A 10,592-nucleotide genomic window follows, 5' to 3' on the forward strand; every position below is an offset into this window, starting at 1 on the left:
TTGTTATATATGGTTGTTTTTGTTAATTTTAGAAGTTTTAGAAAAAAAATAAACAAAAGTTGAATATTTGTTAATAACAAATTGGTAAGTTAATAAACAATAGAATTGTTGATTAAAAAAAAAAATTTCTGTTACTTTATAGAAGACTGTCAATTATGATTTTTAGGAAAAAAAAAATTCTTAACTAATTATTTAAACAATAGAAAATTAAAAAAAACGATTATAAACAATTAAAAATTGTTATTAAGGAAAAATTTTTTTTTTAAAAATCATAAAATTTTTAATGTAATAAAGTTGTGTTAAATTTTAAAAAAAAATATTGATTTAATCAATTTGTTTAAAAAAAATTAATCAACAAATGGCGGGAATTTTTTTTTTGCAAATCAATAAATATCTTGTATTAATAAAAAAACGATTATATGATGATTTAGAAAAAAAAAAAATTTTTTAACATCATTACATGGATTTTTAAGTTTTTGTTTAAGTAAAAAAATTGTTATAAACAAAGTATAAATATTTTTTTAACTTTTATGGCACGATCTTGTTAAGTATGTATGTAAGAAAGGCTCTACGAAGCGAAATATTTTTACGACCATTATTTAAACATTTTTTTTCACTTACAATTAAGACGGTCGTTCGAGAAAATTTCGTTAGTTAACAATTATTTAACTTGTTGAAAAATTAACTTTAAGTAAAATTTTCAACGGGAATAAATTAATTATAGTATTCAGAACACACCATAATTTTTTCAAATTTAAAAAAAAATATTCAATACCTTAAATAAATTATTTAATGTGCCGTAGTCGCTTTTGACGCCACGCGCGAATCCTAAAAATGTCACCCGCAGACCTATTTTCAGCGTTAAATTAACATTATAAATAATGGAGATAGAGTTCTGGGAGTCGGGAGTTTTTTATTAGAAATTTCCTCCTCTTTCAGAATCTTTATTTGAAATTTCTTAAATATTAATAGTTTATTAAATATTGGCAAAAAACTAAATGCCATTATTTTTTCATCTTTAATGGTCTATAACTTTTGCAATTTTTTATGTGCACGCTTTTAGCACATTTTTCTAGACGTCATTCCGGATCCAATGAGCTATCGCACATAATTTTAAGAGTAGTATCTCTATTTTGTTCCATTTTCAACTTGTCGACTAGACTACTACTAGTGTCTCAGCAATAACAATTAGGTCATATAAAATGAATACCTGTATGTGTTGAGTAGTATCATCAGGAAACAATTGTTGAACATCTATATAGATGTCTGAAGGTATGTTTTCAGACAGATTAGACATATTCATAAGTGACGATACTCCCGATACTTCAACAGAATGTTTGTGGTCAGGTACATATTTATTCCGGTGATTATCATCATCAATATGGCATTTACTTTTGATTAATAGTGCAACTTCAGTTTCTTTTTCATTTTCAATTGCATTCTTAAAAAATGTATAAACATTATATACCTATATTTATTATAAGGGGGCGCCCATCATTTACGTGAGGTGTTTTTCTAAATTTTCTGCCCGTCCCTGGTTTCCCGTCCTTGGTGAGATGTCGTGAGATTTTATTCAACCCTTCCCCATCCGCCAACCTCACGTGAGATTCTTCAGAATGTGGTTTACTGACGTAAACGCGTTGGATTGTTAATGTAAAAAGAAAAAACTATTTGTTCGTGCTTTTATTTACGACTAGTTAAGACTATAGTCCGGTCTATTTACACATTCAAGTTTACATAAATTCCCATAAAGCTGAATATTGGCATAGTTGTTCAAAACATCATTATAAAGAAAATCCCAAAAGTCCTCATCGTTCCGAGGTGTGCTAAAAATTTGGCACGGGGTCAAAGGTCAAAAAAATGAGTTTTTTGCGATTTTTAGCGAAACGGTGAGTTTTTTCGCAAAATTACCCCAGTACAAAATTGTAGATCACAAAATTCTCTACAAAAAATATATCAATAATTTTTTTCGTAAAAGCCACCATTTTGGAGATATAACGTTCCGAAAAGTTGGATCAGTCGTAATCCCTCTATTTTGCACACGTTTCCACGCCACCTATGAGGTAGTGTACAAAGCGCGTTTTTTTTAACGTGGTTTGAACTTGGTAATATACCCGAAACAGATGTTGATGAGCAGCTACTGAGGTTGGAGGAAGAGAAGCTAAGTTGACTTGTTTTTTATTGCGCGTATTTTTCACGAAAGATGTGTATCGCAACTTATCTAAGCAAGTGGTTTTTTTGGGGGCTCCGTACATAGCAAGAAGAAATTGAACTCCGTTGGTGATAACATGTTGTTGAGTTGAATTACTATTTTTAAAAACTTCAGCACATTGTAGTAAATCTTTTTTTTCAAACATTTTGAAAACTGTTGTTTTTCCTCTCCTGTAAAAAGCAGATGTCGTATCGCAGCCAGTTATTGCGTGTAGAAACAATACATGATTTTGACATTTAGGAAAATTGGATAAACTGTTTGATGAATATATTTCCGATTGATTTTGGGCTTTTCCGGGTTTAAAAAAATAAATAATTTTTTCAGTTGGAGTTCGAGCAGTAAACAAGACGAGTAAATCAACATCCTCACCAACAACAACAGTTGTATTTGTCACACTGAATTTCTTTATAGCTGTTTCAATAATCAATACATCAGCATCATCATTAGCTTGTTCAACGGATATATTCTCAGCAGTAAATTTTGCTTTCAACATCGAAATAAACCTAGATTTATTGTGATTATTTGCAAAGAATTTCTGTTGACTGGTAGGAACTGTCATTGATTCATCGAATATAATATCAGAAGAAGTTGATGAAGCAGCATTTCGACGGCGTTGCTCTGCTGCTTTAATATTTCTCGTATAATCATCATATCCGTCAAATACGACAGTAACTCTGGAACCAAAATGTCGACGTACATATTGAACGTATTTATCTAAGATAACGTTAAATGTTTCCTCGCTATCCCACACCACTCGATGTAATAAGAATCCTCCGTCAATTATGTACGTTGAATTAGTGTTATTAATATCAACATTTATAGTCTGAAAACAATCGTAAATAGCCGACTTCTGGGTCTTGCGCATTCCAATGTCATCAAATAATGTTAACGGATAAGGAGCTAATTCATACTCGAAATATTTTTCAATTTAATCTTGAAAAGCCGCAGTAACACTCATACGTTGGAATAATAACACTGGGTCAACAGGTACTTTTTCTTCGTGAACTTTTACGGTGCTACTCATAGCTAAAAGAGGAACAACTTTGTCAGCGCGTTTAAGTTTAATATCTTTAAATGTCAGTCCAGTTATTTTAGCAATAGAGATAAGCCCAAGTTCACGTGCTTTATAGCAATTAATTGTATTATCACCAACGACACCACTTGCAATCGAGATGACTTTGTTAACCTCTGGGAAAGGATCATGAATCGAGAACCACTCAAGAAGCATTCGTATGTCTTTAGCGTCTTTTTTTACACGTGAATCACTGGCATCAACATGCTGTTCAGTCGTATCCATCCTAACATTAGCAAGATCTTCTAATTTCTCACAAACTGTGTTCATTGCATGCATGCTGTAAACCCATTTACTGATTACACTTTGTTTTGTACTTCTTCCTCGAGCAATACCTCCATCTGTCTTCATGGCTTTCATCATAGACTGTTCGATAACCATGTCTGTAGAAGTTCCACAACTCAATTTATCTGAGCGTCTCACGGTGAAAAATCCTTCGGTAAATTTTTCGTAAACTTCAGGATCCATCGAGTCCTGTAATTGCATCATGTCTTGTAAATACAAGTGTGCAGATTTAGCATATGGAAAATGTCCTGACGAGTGGAAATAAGGTAACATTTCTTTTACACAACTTAAATGAGCTTTCCAGTCCCCCATACGCTCAGCTCTCAAAAATTCTTTTGCAAGTGAAACCATATTAAAATATTGTATCCAAAGTTGCGCTGTTGGTCCTCGTTCCTCAAAATCTTTCAATTTCATATTAAATTTATGAAGTAAAGCACCTGATACTTCATTATCATTTTCAATATCTGAATATGAAAGAGTGCTATCTAATATATGGTCAATATTTATGATTAAATCTGCTCCCATGATATCATTAATATCTATTGTTTTTAATATTGTAATTGCTAAAGCCAGCTGGAGTAGTGTATGTGCTCGAACAGCTCTTGCGTAAGCATGACCATTGAGCATTTTTTCTAATGACTTTGGTGCATAGATTTCTGAGAGTACTTCTTTTATCCCGCTACCTTGCATAATATAACCAATTGCTCCGAGATAAGACATGAGTAGATGAAATCCTCCAAGTCTGACAATAATCTTCGATACTTCAGAGCCGTCAGGTGCGGCTGATACAATTTCTCGAGCTTTCGCATACAAGGGTTGGTCGAAAGTCACGATGCATACAGTGTGGCCGTAACGTTTCGCGTTCTCTAATGCACAAAGTAAAGTCGTATAGACAGTATTATAGTTACTAGCTGGTTGATGGATGAATGGTAAAAATGTAATCTGAGATTTTGAATAATTTGTATGGTAATTTGTTAAGCGCTCAATAAAACCGTTCCAACCAGGTAATGATGTATTTTTCCACTTTCCATAAAACCATACTACATCAGAATTTTTATGAAAAGATACTGTTTCAGTTCCATATCCAAAATCTTGGACATATATTTTACTGTAACCAACTACATCACTATTCTGATAGATCTGTATTGGCACATGAGCTTTTGCTTTGAAGTGTTTTGCTGAAAGAACTTCTTTTATTCGTTGCATAGGTTCTTCTAGTAAAACAGAGTGCTTTGGAGTTACAATTTGAATTATACCCATTATGTGGAGTGAATTGTTACCATCTAGCGTATTAACATTTATATCAGCATTATCTGCAACGTATTGAATAAGTGTGCCACTTTCAGGTGGTAGGACATGAGGAAGAGGATGAAAAACTGCTGCTGACTCGTACATCAATGTATCATTATAAGAAGCACACAAACCAAAAGACGACAAAATTTGTATAAGACGCTTAGACCCGAACCTCCGATGAAAAAAAACTGAAAGACCTAACTGTAATTTGGACTTGAACGATCTTGGTCGAATAGCAGTCATGATACTATGACAAATATTGGTGCATACTAGTTTTAAATGATCGAAATTTGATCGTTTATTTTTTAAGATCATTTGCTCCAAAAAAAATGTCAGTGACTGTGGGATGTCATTATTTAAATCTTCAAACATTCGACCTGGTGGAGGGTAGTAGGAATTATCAAATACCGAGGATTGAATATCTTCTCGAATAATAGATGCTGCTGGTTCTAGAGTTTTTAATCGTTCTTCTTGTTTATTAATTTTTTTATTTTCGGACCAAGATTGATTTAAAATTTCATGGTGACTGTTTATCAAACATACAAATGTTAACGCTCCCGGTTTTTCAGTGATAATAATTTTATCGCCATATTTCAGTTTAAGTCGCAGCTTAATAGTCCTGTTATCTAAAGTTAAAATTTTGCTAACATCTTTTAACTCAGCCAAAGTAAACTGACAGTCATTGCTACTCTCAATGTATGTAAATATTTCCTGCATTGCCAGATCTGTTGCTTCATCTTTAGGACGACCAACTGTACCGCCAGTAGTCGGTTTCAAAAAAGAAGTATAACATTCTTGGTGATACTTTGCTTCAGCAGCAACTAAATCATAGTCAAATTCGATTCGAGCAACAACAGCTTTCGATATAGCATCGGAACGAGTTCGTGCTACTTCCAAAATTGAATGTTTGAATTGGAGTGTACTTACTTGACAAATTTTACTGCGACGATCTAAGGATTTTTTTCTCTGCAACTCTTCATTCAATTTATTGCCACAAAATAAACATAGTTTTTTAAAACAAAAAGCTGAATCACTTGAACGGGATCTAGTACGAGGAGGACTACTTACTGTAGATCCTGTAGATGTGTTAGCTTCTTGTTCTTCGCGTTTTCTTTTGATGGCAGCAGCAATAGAACACTTCCGCGTATAAATTGTACGACAGTTGCTATGTATTGTCACAGATTTTTGTTTTTTAAGAAATTCCGAGTATCCATCATCTCTTTCAGCACTTGCATTAATCAGTGTCTTCATACCACGATCAACAGTTACAGTTTCACTTTCAGTTAAAAGATGAGTACAAATAAAACAATATTCTGACATTTTTCTTATAAAAATCTAAAACGCACAAAATAGGTTAAAAGATAGGTTAAGATAAGCACATGTTTTCCCTACGCAGTGGCGCTCAAGACTAACGGTATGTATTTCATATATTGGGCATGCCAACATAAAGCAGGTATACGACCCTAGCCACGCGGACAATAGAATAAAAGACAGATGTTATCCCAAGGTTATACTGACGTACAAATTTAGGAACGGGGTTTCATTATACCTGAGATTCTCGTAGTTTAACTTATATTTTACATAAGCAAGTTACAATAAATAATAGCGAACTTATTTTAGTTCTATTACACCTTTAGTGACTTTCATATGTGGCGTACGTGTGCAAAATAGAGGGATTACGACTGATCCAACTTTTCGGAACGTTATATCTCCAAAATGGTGGCTTTTAGGAAAAAAATTATTGATATATTTTTTGTAGAGAATTTTGTGATCTACAATTTTGTACTGGGGTAATTTTGCGAAAAAACTCACCGTTTCGCTAAAAATCGCAAAAAACTCATTTTTTGACCTTTGACCCCGTGCCAAATTTTTAGCACACCTCGGAACGATGAGGACTTTTGAGATTTTCTTTATAATGATGTTTTGAACAACTATGCCAATATTCAGCTTTATGGGAATTTATGTAACCTTCCTCCTGATTTTAGGCTTAAATAGACCGGACTAGTCCGGTCTATTTACACATTCAAGTTTACATAAATTCCCATAAAGCTGAATATTGGCATAGTTGTTCAAAACATCATTATAAAGAAAATCCCAAAAGTCCTCATCGTTCCGAGGTGTGCTAAAAATTTGGCACGGGGTCAAAGGTCAAAAAAATGAGTTTTTTGCGATTTTTAGCGAAACGGTGAGTTTTTTCGCAAAATTACCCCAGTACAAAATTGTAGATCACAAAATTCTCTACAAAAAATATATCAATAATTTTTTTCGTAAAAGCCACCATTTTGGAGATATAACGTTCCGAAAAGTTGGATCAGTCGTAATCCCTCTATTTTGCACACGTTTCCACGCCACCTATGAGGTAGTGTACAAAGCGCGTTTTTTTTAACGTGGTTTGAACTTGGTAATATACCCGAAACAGATGTTGATGAGCAGCTACTGAGGTTGGAGGAAGAGAAGCTAAGTTGACTTGTTTTTTATTGCGCGTATTTTTCACGAAAGATGTGTATCGCAACTTATCTAAGCAAGTGGTTTTTTTGGGGGCTCCGTACATAGCAAGAAGAAATTGAACTCCGTTGGTGATAACATGTTGTTGAGTTGAATTACTATTTTTAAAAACTTCAGCACATTGTAGTAAATCTTTTTTTTCAAACATTTTGAAAACTGTTGTTTTTCCTCTCCTGTAAAAAGCAGATGTCGTATCGCAGCCAGTTATTGCGTGTAGAAACAATACATGATTTTGACATTTAGGAAAATTGGATAAACTGTTTGATGAATATATTTCCGATTGATTTTGGGCTTTTCCGGGTTTAAAAAAATAAATAATTTTTTCAGTTGGAGTTCGAGCAGTAAACAAGACGAGTAAATCAACATCCTCACCAACAACAACAGTTGTATTTGTCACACTGAATTTCTTTATAGCTGTTTCAATAATCAATACATCAGCATCATCATTAGCTTGTTCAACGGATATATTCTCAGCAGTAAATTTTGCTTTCAACATCGAAATAAACCTAGATTTATTGTGATTATTTGCAAAGAATTTCTGTTGACTGGTAGGAACTGTCATTGATTCATCGAATATAATATCAGAAGAAGTTGATGAAGCAGCATTTCGACGGCGTTGCTCTGCTGCTTTAATATTTCTCGTATAATCATCATATCCGTCAAATACGACAGTAACTCTGGAACCAAAATGTCGACGTACATATTGAACGTATTTATCTAAGATAACGTTAAATGTTTCCTCGCTATCCCACACCACTCGATGTAATAAGAATCCTCCGTCAATTATGTACGTTGAATTAGTGTTATTAATATCAACATTTATAGTCTGAAAACAATCGTAAATAGCCGACTTCTGGGTCTTGCGCATTCCAATGTCATCAAATAATGTTAACGGATAAGGAGCTAATTCATACTCGAAATATTTTTCAATTTAATCTTGAAAAGCCGCAGTAACACTCATACGTTGGAATAATAACACTGGGTCAACAGGTACTTTTTCTTCGTGAACTTTTACGGTGCTACTCATAGCTAAAAGAGGAACAACTTTGTCAGCGCGTTTAAGTTTAATATCTTTAAATGTCAGTCCAGTTATTTTAGCAATAGAGATAAGCCCAAGTTCACGTGCTTTATAGCAATTAATTGTATTATCACCAACGACACCACTTGCAATCGAGATGACTTTGTTAACCTCTGGGAAAGGATCATGAATCGAGAACCACTCAAGAAGCATTCGTATGTCTTTAGCGTCTTTTTTTACACGTGAATCACTGGCATCAACATGCTGTTCAGTCGTATCCATCCTAACATTAGCAAGATCTTCTAATTTCTCACAAACTGTGTTCATTGCATGCATGCTGTAAACCCATTTACTGATTACACTTTGTTTTGTACTTCTTCCTCGAGCAATACCTCCATCTGTCTTCATGGCTTTCATCATAGACTGTTCGATAACCATGTCTGTAGAAGTTCCACAACTCAATTTATCTGAGCGTCTCACGGTGAAAAATCCTTCGGTAAATTTTTCGTAAACTTCAGGATCCATCGAGTCCTGTAATTGCATCATGTCTTGTAAATACAAGTGTGCAGATTTAGCATATGGAAAATGTCCTGACGAGTGGAAATAAGGTAACATTTCTTTTACACAACTTAAATGAGCTTTCCAGTCCCCCATACGCTCAGCTCTCAAAAATTCTTTTGCAAGTGAAACCATATTAAAATATTGTATCCAAAGTTGCGCTGTTGGTCCTCGTTCCTCAAAATCTTTCAATTTCATATTAAATTTATGAAGTAAAGCACCTGATACTTCATTATCATTTTCAATATCTGAATATGAAAGAGTGCTATCTAATATATGGTCAATATTTATGATTAAATCTGCTCCCATGATATCATTAATATCTATTGTTTTTAATATTGTAATTGCTAAAGCCAGCTGGAGTAGTGTATGTGCTCGAACAGCTCTTGCGTAAGCATGACCATTGAGCATTTTTTCTAATGACTTTGGTGCATAGATTTCTGAGAGTACTTCTTTTATCCCGCTACCTTGCATAATATAACCAATTGCTCCGAGATAAGACATGAGTAGATGAAATCCTCCAAGTCTGACAATAATCTTCGATACTTCAGAGCCGTCAGGTGCGGCTGATACAATTTCTCGAGCTTTCGCATACAAGGGTTGGTCGAAAGTCACGATGCATACAGTGTGGCCGTAACGTTTCGCGTTCTCTAATGCACAAAGTAAAGTCGTATAGACAGTATTATAGTTACTAGCTGGTTGATGGATGAATGGTAAAAATGTAATCTGAGATTTTGAATAATTTGTATGGTAATTTGTTAAGCGCTCAATAAAACCGTTCCAACCAGGTAATGATGTATTTTTCCACTTTCCATAAAACCATACTACATCAGAATTTTTATGAAAAGATACTGTTTCAGTTCCATATCCAAAATCTTGGACATATATTTTACTGTAACCAACTACATCACTATTCTGATAGATCTGTATTGGCACATGAGCTTTTGCTTTGAAGTGTTTTGCTGAAAGAACTTCTTTTATTCGTTGCATAGGTTCTTCTAGTAAAACAGAGTGCTTTGGAGTTACAATTTGAATTATACCCATTATGTGGAGTGAATTGTTACCATCTAGCGTATTAACATTTATATCAGCATTATCTGCAACGTATTGAATAAGTGTGCCACTTTCAGGTGGTAGGACATGAGGAAGAGGATGAAAAACTGCTGCTGACTCGTACATCAATGTATCATTATAAGAAGCACACAAACCAAAAGACGACAAAATTTGTATAAGACGCTTAGACCCGAACCTCCGATGAAAAAAAACTGAAAGACCTAACTGTAATTTGGACTTGAACGATCTTGGTCGAATAGCAGTCATGATACTATGACAAATATTGGTGCATACTAGTTTTAAATGATCGAAATTTGATCGTTTATTTTTTAAGATCATTTGCTCCAAAAAAAATGTCAGTGACTGTGGGATGTCATTATTTAAATCTTCAAACATTCGACCTGGTGGAGGGTAGTAGGAATTATCAAATACCGAGGATTGAATATCTTCTCGAATAATAGATGCTGCTGGTTCTAGAGTTTTTAATCGTTCTTCTTGTTTATTAATTTTTTTATTTTCGGACCAAGATTGATTTAAAATTTCATGGTGACTGTTTATCAAACATACAAATGTTAACGCTCCCGGTTTTTCAGTGA

The sequence above is a fragment of the Pieris napi genome, chromosome 18, assembly GCF_905475465.1.
Source record: "Pieris napi chromosome 18, ilPieNapi1.2, whole genome shotgun sequence".
NCBI lineage: Eukaryota > Metazoa > Arthropoda > Insecta > Lepidoptera > Pieridae > Pieris > Pieris napi.